Below are 17,106 nucleotides of genomic sequence, written 5' to 3'. Positions count from 1 at the left end.
TGATTGTGACCCTTCTAATCTACAGACTGCGACTCAGAGGAATGGTTGGGACGTAGATCAAACCGAAGAAACGTCCACGAGCCCCTTTAAGTGGGAGTATGATGACTTCCAAGAAGCCCCGCCTTCTCCTGACGTCGACAATCCCGGATGGTTGAAAACAGGGGAAGCCCTGTACGCGGCGTGTGACGTCATCGGCGAGCCGAAGGACAGAGGACGCGAGGAACACCGACCGGAGGGAAAAGACGAGGGAGAAAACCGAGGACGAGAAGAAGACGGAAAGCCAGGAGGCCAACGACCCCGTGATTCGCCGTGCCACACTCCCGAGGGAGGAGTGTGGCTTAGCCAGGTACGGCGGCGTTGGGCGGCTTGGGTGGGGAGAAAGAGTGCCCCGAGTGAATAGTGTAAAAAGCCCCCTGTTCGTTCTGAACCTCTGTGTTTCCATTCTCCCACCTTTTTCCCGCTGCCCTATCCTCTTACCGTACCTTCCTTTCGTCCCTCACTCTACCCCCTGTTCGACCACATCGTTTTCACTGACGTGTCTGTATATTACACCGGTGTCCCTCACAAACACGGGAATCCCTTGGGTGCAAGCGCTTGTCGGATATAGTGACTAACGGCCTCCCTCTGTCCATTCTTTCTTCCACGTTGCTGCACCGGGAGACAAGAAACGCCTGAGCCCGTAGCTTGCCTGGGGTATCCACGACGCTGAGTCATCCTACGTCCTCTGGAATCCGGGAAACTTTCGAGCTGTAACCCTGCGTGCCCCGAAGACCACCACCACGGATAAAATTGAGTTTGCGAGGGAGAGACTAACATTCCATACAAAGCGAACCTTAAAAATAAAACCCAGTTTGAAAAGATATACTGGTCAAGTGTCTGTTGAGCCGCCTGTTGTTACCACCGAGAGTATCACTAGCCCCCCTCCAGTCAGATAATACAAGACTAGGGTACGAAAAAGTACCAACAATCAAGTGAAAACAAAATTGAACTGCACAATGTCCAGATCCGTAAGCGACATCAGCCACCCACCCGGGAGGAGCCACGGTCCCCGCTAGGCAGATCAGGAGATGGAGACGGACACGATAGTGGAAACAGCCACGCCCTATCTAATACCCAGGGACCTAAGAAACGAGTATCCTGAAGAGAACACTCTCTTTCGGAGTGTTACAGCAGGAACCCAAAACAGAAGTGTTGAAAACATCTGTGCGGAAAGCAGCAGGGAAAGAGAAAAAACTTGTGTTGTGGAAGTGCCCAGAAATTGCGTGCACAAGGCAATGTACAGCAGAGACGTACATGGCGAAGACGCCACCTTCACAGACAGGCCCAGTGAGGGCTGAAGTACGAGAAACCGTTACCCAACCCATAGAGGGGAGGGTAGAACCAGCACTGCAGAAGCGGAAGAAAGAACGCAAACACCCTATGATAGAAATCATACCAGGGTGCACTCCCAGTTTGCGCCAACATTAAAGAAGCGTGCCGCCCAGTGGCTCTGCCCTGGTGCTAAATAATGACAGGGCGTCAGCCATGAAAGAACTATTCTGGAACTGAACAGATCAAGGGGCAGTGGCTGGCAAAAAGAAGAGCAGCCAACATGGACAAGAGGAGCACAGCGATGCTGAAAAACGCCCCTGTGAAAGGCTGGCGAGGCAGAGGCCTCTCAGTAAGGAACCCATACTGAGGCTTCGAAGTACTACAGACAACTGTATGCAATAAAGCGATGCTAACGTTTAGATCGCATAATAGCAGAAAAAGAGGACAGCCGGATCCACTGAAGGACCTCGCTGAGGAAGACTCCTTAGGAGCGTACCAAGCCTAAGGCAGATACCTAATAGCCGACAAATACCCCACATAGGGTAAGTCTCAACCCCTGCGAGGGGAGTCCTCTTGGGCCAAGGACACAGTCAGAGGACTGGAACGAAGACAGAACCAGCCATCCGTCTGTACTGAACAAATACAGAGATGGCGGAACAACCGTATACATTATGCGGGTACTATGTAAAGAGCCTAGGACTATTTTGAAAATCAAACAAACAAGGCAACATCGCCTATGCCGAAGAAAAAGATACCATAAGGCAGAAATTCGGGTCGCCACGCCAGAAAGTCATGGTAGTCCAGACATGAGGCGGGAGACCGCTGAATCAGCGTGGCTGTCAAAAAGGTCCACGCCATTGAATGGCAGATCTCAAAGAGCATCCCGAACATTGCATGGCGGTGCAAAGCAACCGACCGGGCAAGTGTCCTACCCACAGTCAGCTGCATCAAGGGATGATCGAAAGGAAAATTGCGCCATTCCCCTGCCATCAAAAAGAAGGTGATGCAATTCTGCTGATGGCCCTTCTGGCAGAGAAGGAAAAAGGAGCTCGACTAAGTCCCAAAGAGCGAAGGAAGTACGTGCAAACACACAAGACGTTTTTAATGCATGGATGCCCACACTGGCAGAGGCAAAAAGCTGGTGACCACATGTCTCTAACCACCTAGATTCCCTGGTGGGAGGTAACAATGGCAAAGCGGAGGAAGGCTGCAAGTCAAAAGCCGCCTGAACAAACAGACCCTGAGCTCCAAGGTAAAGGGAGAGACAGAGAGGATCATCAGGGGCCGGATGATGTCGGCGAGCAATGGCCCTATCAACAGGGTCACCAGAGGAGGGCCTCGCCCAGGTGCCAAGCAAGATGTCAAACAAAGACTCCCCAAGGGGCAGCAAACGCGCCACCTTAACAGGCTCCAAGTAGAGAAGATCCAGTAAAGGATCAGAAGACAGGGAAACTGCAGGGGGCTGAAATCGAAGAATAGCTGCCGCCCTGTGAATAGCCCGTGCAAAAGCTGCACTAGCCTCAGTCGCCATTCTGGGGGCGACAATAAACCGTCAGTAGGAGATCGTTGGAGACTAACCCGTCCACTAGAGAGTAAAAGTGGAGAAGCCTGAGGTTGATCTGAAGGCCACGGAACGCTAGGTACCTGCACCATGGGGCACCGAAACGACCTCGGGCATGGGGAGTCCAGAGGAACGTTAACCTCTTGCAAGAGAGTAGGCATAGGCGCCAGCACCGGCGTCGACCGACGCCGAGACAGCATCTTATTGACGTCGACGACCTCAGGAGGGGACTCAGCCTGGGCGCCGTCCGACGGTATTCCAACTGCAATATGCGAGGAGGAAAGACATTGGCAGGGCGTCGAGCTCGGTGCCACATCCGACGTCAGTGAAGGCAGCCGCGCAGGGCTATGCAGTGACTGGACGGGTGGGCTGGATTGACGACTGGGAGGGCCTTCAGGGCTGTGTCCCTTCGGCGTCGCATCGACTCCGGAACCGGAGTCGATGCACGCAGCCGGCGTGGAGGATGAATCCGCCGGCGAGGACCCGACATGAGTGCCTTCCACCTCTGTGGAACCCAAAGGCGCACCAGTGAGAGGAGGTGACCCAAAGAAAGAGTGGAGAGCCTTTGAATAATCTTCCATTTGGGCCTGCGTGACTCCAACTCCCGGGAAGGGAGGGTATGGAGGAGACGAATGCCGGACGCCCATGCCTCGAGAGGAGCGGCCCCAGCCTCACGCTTACGAGAGAACGACCTCCGCAACTTACGTCTGTGCTTACCCGCCTCCGAGCGGCTACCACAGGATCGACCTCAGGAACGGGCCTGATCCTAAGAGGGAGAACAGCGGCACGAAGGTGCAGGGCCGGACAGACGTGCGGCCAGCAATTTCATCCGACGCTCCCTTAAGGACTAGGGTTTCATTTGTTGACAGGCATCGCACTCTTCGCAGTCGTGGTGCACTCCTAGATACCACATACATATGGCGTGTGGGTCCGTGACAGACATCTGGTGTGCACAGGTCTCACACACCTTAAAGCCCAAAGGCATCGCACACTTTTCTGTGACGCCAAAGGCATCCAGAAGGCGCAAAAAACAGGCCAAGGATTTGCTGGTTTTCCAGGATCAGCGTTGGGACGCGGAAAAGAAGAAAACTGATGTCAGCGCGCTGGGGGCCTATGTGGCTCCGCTGACATCACGTCCGTGGACGACGTCAGGGCAGAGTCAAGTCATGCGGCGCCCCCCTCCAACGTGCAGAGGTGCTGCTGCAGAAAGTTTTCCGGATCCAGACTGTCACCTGGGAATATTCTAAGTTCAGGAATCTGCTGCTAGATGTCTCTATCAGATCAAAGTCTAAGTTACAGCTAGTTGTAAATTCCCTTGAGTGAAACTGAGTTACCTATTTTCCATGTTTAGGTTTAGCAGACCGTCACAATGAACTGCACTATAATTGCTTTGTGGTTGCTGTTGGTTGAGCTGTGATTTGTAAGCTATAGTGACGTTGCTGTGCTGCATTTTGATTGGTGGATTTTATCTGAAACTGCGCTGTGAGTGGTGGATTGCTTTCTCTTCATCACATGGTTTAGCGTTGAATCAAACTGAGGGAATATGGGTGTTTTGTTGAAGAAATCTAAAATTTCAGTTTAGAAAGAAGAAAAGGTTCCTCACAAGAATTCACCTGTATATGAAATTATGTTGAATTTGGGCCCCCAAATCCTGCAGGGTCTCTGCACTCCATTTACGCATCTGCATAATCTACGCTCCACTGATCACCATCTGCTGTGCATCCCACGGGTTTGCCGATGTAGAGCCGGGGGTCTCTCTTTTAAATATCAGGCCCCTGCACTATGGAACTCCATCCCACTGGCTGCCCCGCTGCACCCTTGATCACTTGGCCTTCAGGAAACTAATCAAAAAGTGGCTGTTCACTTCCATCTAGCTACATCTCCCCTGCCACCGGTCCACTAGCACTGGGACGCCCTGTTACTGGGGCAGCCATGCGCTCCACAAATCCCCCTAACATAACATAAAAGAATGCTATAAGATCAGAAGACAAGAACATACAATTTCCTTCACCGCAGACCTGTACAGTTTTTGAATGAATGAATGGGATAGTGTTGCAACTGAGACAGAACAAACAAGCATTGGCAGGAGCCAATAGGTCTCGCCTTTGGGACCATATAAGTGGTTAGCCATGCAGCACCCAAGCTGCGTGTTTACAAACATCAGAAAGAAGACCGAGCAACCAGTCACATTTCTTTTAACAGTGGTAATTGCGCTGGCCAATTTTTAACCACATGTGTTTGAAGCTTTGCGCTTCTAAATTAATTTAAATTTTAATAATAACATATTCAGCCTGTCCTAAGGCAATTTATCTCCACGAGGGCATTTGTAACTTCTAAAGATGGCGCCTGTAAAAAGCAGTGGTGCATCATATTTCTGACCTTAATGCAAAAGTATAGTCTCTTGGAAGCAGGTCGCCCCTTTAATTATTCTGCAGATATATGAAGTAAAAGAGCCATGTATCTAAATAGTTGATACTAGGCCTCCCAAGTTCCTGCTCAGCCGACACATACCTCGCTTTGACAGGATTGAGAGCTCCACTAGACCACAGAGTTTTAACACGAATAATTGGCCTTCAGCATAAACACAGGTTTCAACAGCAGGTATCTTTCATGTATATTACACCTTCTTATGTAGTTTTAAAAAGGCAATGAATGAAGCCTGTAACTTTTACTTTCAGGCTGATAAGCATGCGGACGCGGAATTGAGTCCATGCCGTAGATAGTGCAACACCTGTGAAAATGATAGCAGAGGAAGCAGCAAACGTGTAAAGAAACAGTGGGCAATGAAATTATAGCAGAGCAGCATAAACAATGCACCGTGAATTTAAAGCACAGCATCGAATTCACATAGGTAGTATTCACTGTGCGATGACAGCACAAGCAGACCCGTAAAGACACATCTCATATTCTCACTGCACCGTTTGAGGAAAGCAAACCTGTGGACAGCATAAATAATGAAAATGATACACTATTAGCAGAGGAAATCACAAATATGCAAAACTCTTCCTGTTGTTTTGGTGCATGAAAACATGTACTTAAACATCTAATTTTTCATATCAGACCGAATGGAACAGACAGACATTTCTATGAGTTTAGAAAAAAGCACTGGCATAGCAAAAAGGTGTCGCCTTTGGGACCTTAAGTGGTTAGCCATAGATATTGATTTTGCAGAAGTGTTTAAGCTGTTTAAATGCAGGTAACTTCAATGTATCTGTGGGAATGTTTGCTTGTATTGGGTTTTTTTGTTATGGGGGCATAAATAATAGGAGGGTGAAGGTTAGTTTGCTAGTTAGTGAGAGTGAGAGAGTTAGTTATTGAGAGAGAGTGAGAGTAAGTTAGTGAGAGAGTTCGTGAGTAAGAGAGTTAGTGCGAGAGAGTTAGTTTGTTAGTTAGTGAGAGAGTTAGTTAGTGAGAGAGTTAGTTAGTTATTGTGCGTGAGAGTTTGTTAGTTATTTAGTTTGTGAGAGTGAGATAGTTATTAACTTAGTTAGAGTGAGAGTTAGTTAGTTAGTAAGAGAGTTAGTTAGTTAGTGAGAGTCAGTTATTTAGTTTGAGAGTGAGAGAGTTAGTTAGTGATTGTGTGAGAGAGTTAGTTACTTAGTTAATGAGAAAGTGAGTGAGTCAGCCAGTTAGTCAGTGAGTGAGATCGAGTGAGAGAGTTAGTAAGTTAGGTAGTGAGAGTGAGAGAATGAGTGAGGTAATGAGTTTGTTAGTGTTTGAGAGAGAGTCAGTTAGTTAGTGAGAGAGTTAGTCAGCGATAGAGAGTAAGAAAGTTAGTTATTTATTGAGAGTGAGAGTCGGTGAGTTAGAATGAGAGAGTTAGTGAGAGTCAGTGAATTAGTCAGAGTGACAGTCAGTGAGTGTGTTAGTGAGAGTTAGTAACTTAGTGAGAGTAAGAGAGTTAGTCAGTTATTTAGTGAGAATGAGAGAGTCATTCAGTTAGTGAGAGAGTTAGTGATTTATTAAGTGACAGTTAGAGAGTGTGTTATGCAATCAGTTGGTAGGATGAGAATGAAAATTGTTATCCTGTGAGATCTTTTAAGCCAAGAGTGGAGGAAGTCTAGAGAGAGTGAGTGGATTTATGAATGCTTGAAGGGGCCACTCTGGAGAGATTTGAAACTATGTGGGGGGTAGTTTGACCTGCAGTTATTGCTCTACGTCAAATAGCACTATTAGTAATGAGGGCCACAGAAGGAAATATCTGGCAGTGGGTACTATCATTGAAATGTGGAAGAGGTTTAGAATTTGTTGTAATGTAAAAGTAGCCTGAAGGCGCTCTGCGTATGTCACGGGACTAGGCGCTAGGATCCGTGCCCTGTTAAACGAGGACAGCTGTGCAGCCATGACAAGCATAGTGATTAAATGCGGTGCACGTTTGTATTTGGTCTGGCCTACTGTGGTATTTTATTTGATAATAATGGTGACAATTGTTTTTTAAACAAAAATCATTCAAAAGGGAAAGCGAGTCGAAGACAAGCACTGTGAAAAAAAATAAGAGCAGACAAATGCAAACAGCTCGTGAAAAGTTTAAATAAAAGACATTAAAAGACCGCGGGTGCAGAACAAGCAATGGGGAAAAAATAAGAGCAGAGAAATGCAAACAGCTTGTGAAAAGTTTATATAAAACACGTTCAGTAGAGAAAGCGATGGCAAGACAAGCAGTTGAGAAGGGATAGCGAGGGCAAGACAAAACGTGGAGAAAAAAAATCAGGCAAACGCAAACAGCTGTCTTTAAGCACTCGTGCTTGTGCAGGCAGCCACCTTGCAGAAGCGAGCATCTGTTTTCAAATAGCGTGCACACCGCTGCTCGCTCCCGCAAGGTGGATGCCAGCACAAGCACAAGTGTCTAAAGAGAGCTGACCAATTTCTAAAGGTCATCTCCTGGAGCAGGGCATGTGCGCTGCCTAGGCGAGACCTGAAAATAAATAGGAGGCATGTAAAGAATGCAGTGAGTAATTGGCTAGACTCAAAATGGGGTGCTCAGGGAAGAAAGTAGAGAAGATATGATGCTGAGTGTTGATGTGTACCCTGCAATTGTTAATGAGTCCGATAAAAAAAGATGATGACAAAGTAAAATAGAAAGAAAACAATTCATAAGAGTATGATATTTTTCTGGATAATTTACTAGATTCAATACCTTCTCCTTATGGTTTACAAATCCCCAGACCACATCAAGATATTGGACCTGGAGAGCCTCGTATGGGTACGAATGTATTGGCAGTTCCAATACACACTGCACTGCCCGAAAGTGAAACTAGTCCTGGTTGAATTATGACTCCTCCTAGTTTGTCTGGTGATACAGCAACAGTGCCTGCTTCTACTGCTGATACAGTTACTACTGTTACTACATACTGTTGACTGAAAAGACAGAGAGTGATTAATAATACCCAATTAAGGGCCGTATTTGAAGACATTTTACTGAATACAATAGGCATAGATCAATTGACTACATATAATAGAAAAAAAACAGATTCCCGAGTGAAGAAGCAACTAGGCCTGCATGTTGTGAATATATGTTTAATGATTTAGCAGACGTTTATGACAATGTATTAAAAAACAGAAATTATAGAATAGATCTGGATGAATAAGAAGGAAAAGAAATTGCTTAACGACTGTATGTGCACAAATTAGAGAATTATTAACCACTTAAAAACTGGTCAAGTTTGAAAAACTATAGAGAAAAATGGAAAAAAAAAGGAAGTGGCAAGGCAAAAAAAAGAAAAAGACTAAGGCAGAAAAAGAAACAAAAGTGTGTGCGAGTGAGCCTGAATCGGTTGTGTCTGGATTCCCTTAGCGAGAAATGCATGGAGGTGATTATGTCCATGTTCTTTAGCGGAGATCTGATCTCCCTGCATTTATGCCCAACTTTCTGAAGCTTAGAGAGTATTAAGATAAATAGTATACAGAGGTAGAAAGATAAGAGACAATGTAAAAGTGCTTTGGGTAGATTTTAAAATTATTGTTCCTAAATATGAAGTGGGCTGAGTATAGAGTGGCTGTAACACTGCCAAAAGAAGAGCTTCCTCATAATGGCCTATATGCTGATGTTTTCAAAAGTGCAAGAAGTCACTGCACATTTAAAACAGAAGGTCCTCCAAAAAGAGGTGAATTGGTCGAAGATGATGAGGACTACTCAGGATCCAAACAAAAGAATCAATGCATGCTTTCTACAAGAGGCTAATGCAGATCTACAAAAAATAAAGTGGAGTCAAAGATCAGTCAAAAGAAGACATTTGCAGAATCATAATCAGTACTCTTGATGGGTTTGTGTCTGGAGCTTAGCTCTATTTTTTACCAGAATGTGAAGTACTGACAGGCCAAACGTATTGATGAAAAGCTCAAGTAAGCAAAGTATTGCAGTGATTGTTTTGATGCAAAGCAGAGGAAGGTAAAATGAAATTAATAACAGCACAGACTAAGAATTTCTGGGGAGGTGGAAGGAGTCAGGTGGTATATTTGGGGTTTGATGCTGGTTCGGTTTATGGTGCAAACTTGAACATGCAGGTAGCAAGTATGCAAAATGTTGTTCCCCAAGGTAGAGGTTTATGAATAATTTGAATGAACGCAAAACTAAATATGTTGTAAAAGAGTACCGCTTGCCATTATTGCAGTCACCTTGAACACTGGAGTAGAAATGCTGACAGAATTCAGAATTATTTTGTTTCTCAGATGTAGAATTCAAACCAGATGCAGCCAAATAGGCTAGCTGACTCCACCTAAATTGCTTCTTGTTCAGAACATGCAAAATCGGTGGCAATTGAATACAAATATACCTATAGCTCCAGTAACGCAGCAAAACATACAAAATGAAATGTTGGTCCTTCAACAAAGTCCCTTATTAATTAATAACGATTTTCCACAGTTTTCAGGAACTGCAATTAATTTTCAATGATGGTTTCTCAGGGGGAAGGAAGATTGCATGCTTGGTGCAGTCCTAGAGGTAGATCAGTGTAGCCCATATGTAGATAGTGAGTGGAGTGCCCACCCAGAGTCATTTCTAATTGATAAAGGTGCTACCTGCTCCACAATTTAACCCATGAAGGTTCCAAACCTACTCGTCTCGTGAAAACAAGTCCAAATTGTTAGAATAAGTAGCAAACAAATAATCTCCTGCAAATGTTCCAGTAAAAAAAGTGGTCCACTTGAGAAAGCCCACACATTTATCAAATTTATAATTTGTGACACCAGCTCTTTAAACTTATTGGTTAGGGATCTTCTACTAAATGAATTGTGAGATTTACTGCACAACGAATGCGGAGGCAATTCAAACGCAGAATAAAGATTCTAAATTCTGAATAAAATCCAAGAGTTGAAAGTTTATTCATTCCCTGTTCTCACAAAAGATGATTAGCCTTCTGATTTAAAACACACACTTAAAGAGGAGGTAGGTTATTTTACAGGTAAAGCGATGAGTTTGATGAAAAGCACAGAGCCAGTAACAATTACATTGAAAACAAATTTTGTTTACCATCAAACTCCTCAGTACAAGCTTACACAGGAAGCAGAGGAGATGAAACCCGTAATCGAAAAGAATGATAGAACAGGCATTTTAAAAGAAGTGCTGGGCAATCCCTGTAAATCTCCTGTGCTGGAAATTTGAAAAACGAACGGAAAATGGAGGGTCATACAAGAGCTGAGAAAGATTAAGAAAAGTATACTTATATGTATTCTTGTGGTACTGAATTCTGCTATGATTTTTATTTCCGATTCTTGCAGATGTACAACGGGACACAGTCATTGACTTGTGTCAAGCCTTCTTTTCCTTTCCTCTTAATAAAGAGTCAATATCTTTTTGTGCTCAGATTCTTCAATAATAACCTCATGTGGTGTTGTATCCCAAAAGAGTATAACGAAAGACCTTCAATCTTTAGCCAGATTCTAATGAGAGATTTGGAAAGTCTTTACCTGCCCTTTTACTCCATGCCGGTGCAATGCATTGATGACCTAATGGTTGCATCTAAAACGAAAAGAAAATTGCAAGTTGGATACCATTGTGCTCTTGAACCGTCTGGCTGATAAGGGACATCAAGTGTATATCATAGAAAGCAGTACTATATGAAAGAAGTTATTTATTTCTGACACCATTTTGAAAAAGGGGAGGCAAAAGTGTCTCTAAAATGTGTTTCTGCAATCCTGAGAGAAGGATTCCCATAGAGAACATTCAGGGGTCCACAGATTTTAGAAGGTTAAAAAATGCTGCTTTAACTCTCTGGCAAGAGTTCTTTTTACACTTTAAAAAGCCTTTAAAAGTTAGTCTTCTTTGGTGGCTTCTGTCCTCAAAGCCATCGGTTGCTTGTTTGGGTGGGCATTGGCATCCCAGAATGGAACATGATTTCTGGTCTCATTCACCAGGGGGTCTAAATAAGTGTGTGGGGAGCACCATTGCAGCATCTGGTGCTTTTCAGCTTCTGCTTATATGAAAAGTAGCCAGGGTCATTCGCTTGAGACCTGATGCTAAGTTTGTCAAAGAACCCTTTGACAAAACAGTAATGATGAGTAAGGCTACCTGTCAGGGGGTTGTTGGAGGGACAGATGGGGCATTATAGTAGATATGTGTTACATACCATAGAGTCACTTGAAATAGATGTCTGTTGATAGCACCCACTCAGTTTGCCTCCCTACATCCTGCTGGCTATCGCCTTTTTGCTATACCCTTGTGTATAGACTCAGGGAAATATCTCTGAGGGGTTTTAGCTGGCAGCCATGTCAGGGCTAGAGTCTATGGTTTGAATGCACCCTGTTTCCAAAACTCCAACTCTTGCAATGCAAGCTATATTCAGTTGTCACGTTCTACAACTCAGAACAATCTAAGAGTCTCCGGAAAAGGATGGGGTAGTGAGTACAGTGGACCCCAATACTTCCATTGTGTCTGAAGTAATAAATCTTCACCTTAATTCATAGCTATTGGCATAGGGTATCAAGCAGGATAAAAGAAGGCATCCAAAAACACAAATACTTTCAATTGTCTAAAAATTAAAGATTCATCTCACCTACGGCTGTACTTTAATTTAAATCAGAGAAATAATGACTGTAGAGTGTGAACTGCTTTTTGGTGGTTCATGGTATGGATAGGATACCTACAAAATGGTGCTACAGCCACCATTCCTCGTGTAAAATGATATTTGTTTCTTGTAGGCATGTACATTCTTTTCTTTAACATAAATCTATGTATAAAGGATTGGATGCAGTTGCTTCCAACCCTGTAGTTACTAATGTTGTGCAGAGTGGTGCAGGAGACTAAGATATTTTATCTTGTTTATATATAATTTACATAGGAGCCTGCAATCCTTATTGAAAAAGCTGTACTCTTATTTCATTATTAGAGGTGACTTTTGATGAACATAGTCACCTGCAATAAAGATTGTTTTGTAACTGTTATGTTGGTTAATCTTATTGATGCTGGCCCTGCAATTTATTACCTCCCTTCCCACATATTGTAAAGTGCTCTGATATCCTTCGGGATCATGTTCGCGCTATATAAAACTTTATAAATAAATAAATTGATCTATTTAAGCACACAATAGAACTATGGTCCCCGTTGCTTATGCGAGTGCTTGAGGCAAGCTGCAAACTGGGTCTAATTAAAACCTGGTCTTATTCTGCAATTATACCTATTTTTAAAAAAGGGGACCGCGAAAACCCCTCTTGCTATCGCCCCATATCCCTTTTAGATTCATTTATGAAAGTTACGGGCAGGGTTATACTGAATCGCTTGCAGCAATGGGCAGTAAATGAAAATAGATTATCCTCGGTACAATATGGGTTCAGGGAGGGGCGGGGTACTTTAGAGCAGGTTTTAAATTTTTCCATGCTATTAGGAAAATATACGCAGGCAAAGGACGGCAAATTGTATGCAGTGTTTGTCGATCTCAGCGCTGCGTTTGATTGTGTAATCCACAGCCGATTATGGCAGATTTTAACAGATATCGAGGTGGATGAGGTGTTAATATCCTTTTAAGACAACTTTATGCAGGGGCTAGGGCAAAAGTGAGAACGGGGTTAACGGGGAATGTATTAAGTCGTTCCATGTGAAGCGAGGAGTAAGGCAAGGCTGTGTACTCGCCCCTTTTCTTTTTTCCTTACATACTAACGATCTGGAAAAAGAACTGGTGGCTAAGGTAAAAGATTCCCCGCAGGTAAAACATAAACAGATTGTGTCGCTCCTGTATGCAGATGATGCCGTGATAATGGCTAGAACACAAATAGGCCTACAAACGGCATTACACACATACATAAACGTTATGGATAACAGGGGCCTGAAACTCAATGTGACTAAAACTTTTGTTATGACCTGCAGAAGACGAAAGAACAGAGACTGTTCTCTGTTCGCTGGGAAAGAGAAAATCGCACCAACTAAAACTTTTTCCTACCTGGGTATTGTATTAGAGCATGGGTACTCACAAACTTTCTTTCGGGGGCCAAATTTACAGTGTGGATTGTGGCTGAGGGCCGCACTGGTGGGGGCGGGGTCAGAGGGGGAGGGGCGGGGCTAAAGCAAACAAAAATTGTGACCATGAGGTTAAACACAGGTCCCTGCAGCAGACACCTTCGTCCACTGAGCCACCAGACCCATCATACACACATCTCTCTCTCTCTCTCTCTCTCTCTCTCTCCCCTTCACTCTCTCCCTCTCTCTCTCTCCCTCTCTCCCCTCCCTCTGTGTCTCCCTCCCTCTCTCTCCCTCCCTCTGTGTCTCCCTCCCTCTCGGTTTGTCTCCCTCCCTGTCTCCCACTCTCCCTCTGGGTCTCCCTCCCTGTCTCCCACTCTCCCTCTGTATCTCCATCCCGGTCTCCCACTCTCCCTCTGTGTTTCCCTCCCAGTCTCCCTCTATCTCTGTGTCTCCCTTCCAGTCTCCCACGCTCCCTCTGTGTCTCCCTCCCAGTCTCCCACTCTCCCTCTGTGTCTCCCTCTCTGTCTCCCACTCTCCCTCTGGGTCTCCCTCCCAGTCTCCCACTCTCCCTCTGTGTCTCCCTCCCTGTCTCCCACTCTCTGTTTCCCTCCCTCCCTCTGTGTCTCCCTCCCGCCGTGTCTCCCTCCCTCCCTCCGTGTCTCCCTCCCTCCCTCTGTGTCTCCCTCCCTTTCTCCCGCTCCCTATGTGTCTCCCTTCCAGTCTCCCTCTCCCCCTCTGTGTCTCCCTCCCAGTCTCCCTCCCAGTCTCCCTCCCCGTCTCCCTCCCCGTCTCCCTCTCTCTCTCTGTGTCTCCCTCCCAGTTTCCAACTCTCCCTCTGTGTCTCCCTCTCCCTCTGTGTCTCCCTTCCAGTCTCCCACTCTCCCTCTGTGTCTCCCTTCCAGTCTCCCACTCTCCCTCTGTGTCTCCCTCCCAGTCTCCCACTCTCCCTCTGTGTCTCCTCCCTCCCTCCCTCTGTGTCTCCCTCTGTCTCCCACTCTGTTTCCCTCCCTCCCTCTGTGTCTCCCTCCCTCCCTGTGTCTCCCACTCTGTTTCCCTCCCTCTGTGTCTCCCCCTCCCTCCCTCTGTGTCTCCCTCCCTCCATCCCTCTGTCTCTCTCCCTCCCACTGTGTCTCCCTCCCTGTCTCCATTCTGTTTCCCTCCCTCCCTCTGTGTCTCCCTCCCTCCCTCCCTCCGTGTCTCCCTCCCTCCTCCCTCCCTGTCTCACTCCCTCCCCCTGTGCCTCCCTCCCTCCGTATCTCCCTCCCTGTCTCCCACTCTCTGAATCCCTCCCTCCCTCTGTGTCTCCCTCCCTCCCACCGTGTCTCCCTCGCTTTCTCCCACTATCTGTTTCCCTCCCTCCCTCTGTGTCTTCCTCCTCCCTCCCTGTCTCCCTACCTCCCTCTGTGTCTCCCTCTGTGTCTCCCTCTGTGTCTCCCACTCTGTTTCCCTCCCTCCCTCTGTGTCTCCCTCCCTGTCTCCCAGTCGGTTTCCCTCCATCCTGCTCACTCTGTGTCTCCCTTCTCCCTCCCTCTGTGTCTCCTCCCTCCCTCCCTCTGTGTCTCCCTCCCTGTCTCCCACTCTCCGTTTCCCTCCCCTCTGCCCTCTCTGTGTGTCTCCCTTCTCCCTCCCTCTGTGTCTCCCTCCCTCCCTCCCTCTCTCTCTGTCCTCTCACCTGTGTGTCTGTCAGCCCTCAGCCCAGGCTGAGACAGCTTCCCCGGCCGCGCGCAAACAGCCACACCAAGTACTTCATGGGTCTTTAAAAGAGCATTTACATGTTAATTAGGCTTTGTTGAATTTCACCTCTTAGGCCCCTGCAGCTCCCCTCTGACAATCACTGGAATCACCCGGGCCCCCACAGAGCACAGTCTGAGTCCGAGCTGCTGCGGCTGTATTTGCGAACACTATTTAATTTATGTAATTTTAAACACAGGAGTCTGCAATGTCCGCGGGCCGCCCAGGAAGGCTTGCCGGGCCGCAACCGGCCCCCGGGCTGTACTATGAGTACCCCTGTATTAGAGGATTCAGGTTCCTGGGGTCAAGCTATCAGAAGTAGGTCACTAATATTTAAAAGAGCTACAGCTGCACTCATGATATTTTCCAAGAAAATGGGGAAAAGACCCCCTGAAATCCTGTTAAAGATCTACCAGGCTAAGTGCATAAGTACTGCCATCTATGGGGCAGGCGTCTGGGGAATTCACGACTCCTCATCGATTCAAAAGGTAGAAAATGCTTTTTTAAGATTAATTTTAGCCATTCCTCAAAGTTCTTCTGTTTTTAACTGTCATTCGAAGCTGGGCATGCGCTACATTAGCGATCTGATTAGTATGCAACCTATATTATTATGGCACATAGTTTGGACTTCGCCCGATCTTGTATTAAACAGAGACATCATTTCTGACTTGTCGGGCTTGGTCAAGGCTATCAAGATACCATGGCTGTCCTACATCTGTAAGTTTACTAACAATCTGGGGAGACCAGAGTTTTTTGGACATCCTGAATGCATGAGCAATATAACGAGGAATCATTAAGGTTAAGTTTAGAAATAACAAAAAAACAGTATTGCAACACCAACTTACCTTAGCAACGTGTACAATTCAACCTTATTTAATTTGGTGTTTAGACGGCTTTGACAGATATTTACTGACAAGATTTAGATTTGACGTCTTTTTTCGCCTAATTACATTTCCTATTGTAAATGATTGGTCCAGATCGCTTTGGAAGTGTCCATGCGATTACACGTCAGACCAATCTACCCTGCATGTGATATGTTTCTGTAAATTTTATGCTGTAGAAAGGTCTAGATGGATAAAACCACTTCTAAAAAAACAAGGTACCTGGAGACACTGCCGCTTTGCATTGTTGTTTTTACAATCTTTAAACGATGTAAACTGTGTTGCTACAATGACAGGCTTTTTAAAAAGCATTTTGAGGAAAAGTCAAAGTTTAATCAGTTTTTAATATTTATGTATTTGGTTTTAAAAGTTGTATCTATGAAATTTGACTGTTTGTGAAATGAATTTGCTGCTTTTATGATTTTATATTCTGTGAAATCGAATAAAGCTTTTCTACTACATCAGCATCCATACTGGGCTCACAGCAGAAGGCTTGCTTAGCAGTTAATCATGGGACTATCCAGGATGAAAATGGATCCAGGGAAATGTCACGCATTGACACTGACACTGGCACTAATAGCACCCCTGTCGGGCTTCCTGACTCGGCTTCGAACTCAGGCACCTCACTCTGTGTACCGGCTATTAACCACCCAAATGGTGCCACCACACAACAAGCTCTCCCTTTGTGGTACAGGAACAGGGTAACGGCTACAGTGATGGTAGTCTCGGCACCCCGCTCACAGCACTGAGACGCAGATAGCAGGCATAACCAACTTCACTCAGAATCTAGAGGTTCCCCACAGGAGCACAAGCCCCTTGGACCCCTGAAGCAGGGCTCGAGCATTTCTGACAGCACACCTACCTCGTCAGGTGAGGGAGGGTCTGACACAAGTGAAGGAGACAGCAAGGTCTCTAACAAGGATACTGGCACAGTCCTACGACCAAAAAAAACCAGAAGTAAGAGCAAGTGGCGCAGCCAGTTGAAATGGGACTACTCAGACTCTAAAATGTCTTATCCTTTGGAAGAGGATGATCCCAGCGCCACACAGTGGGGGAGTACAAGAAGCCTGCATGCAGACACAGCTGAGCCCTCCCTAGCTTCTATCTTAGCTTCCATCAAAGAGTTTCAGGAGGAGGTTCGGGCAGATAATCGCACTGCCAAAAAACTTCAGGGCGGTCTAAGAAGGCTGAATAAAACCTGCACCGACATAAGTGACCGTGTCGCCATGGTG

The sequence above is a fragment of the Lissotriton vulgaris genome, chromosome 5 (genome assembly GCF_964263255.1).
Source record: "Lissotriton vulgaris chromosome 5, aLisVul1.2, whole genome shotgun sequence".
NCBI classification, from domain to species: domain Eukaryota; kingdom Metazoa; phylum Chordata; class Amphibia; order Caudata; family Salamandridae; genus Lissotriton; species Lissotriton vulgaris.
This window is presented reverse-complemented; position numbering follows the sequence as displayed.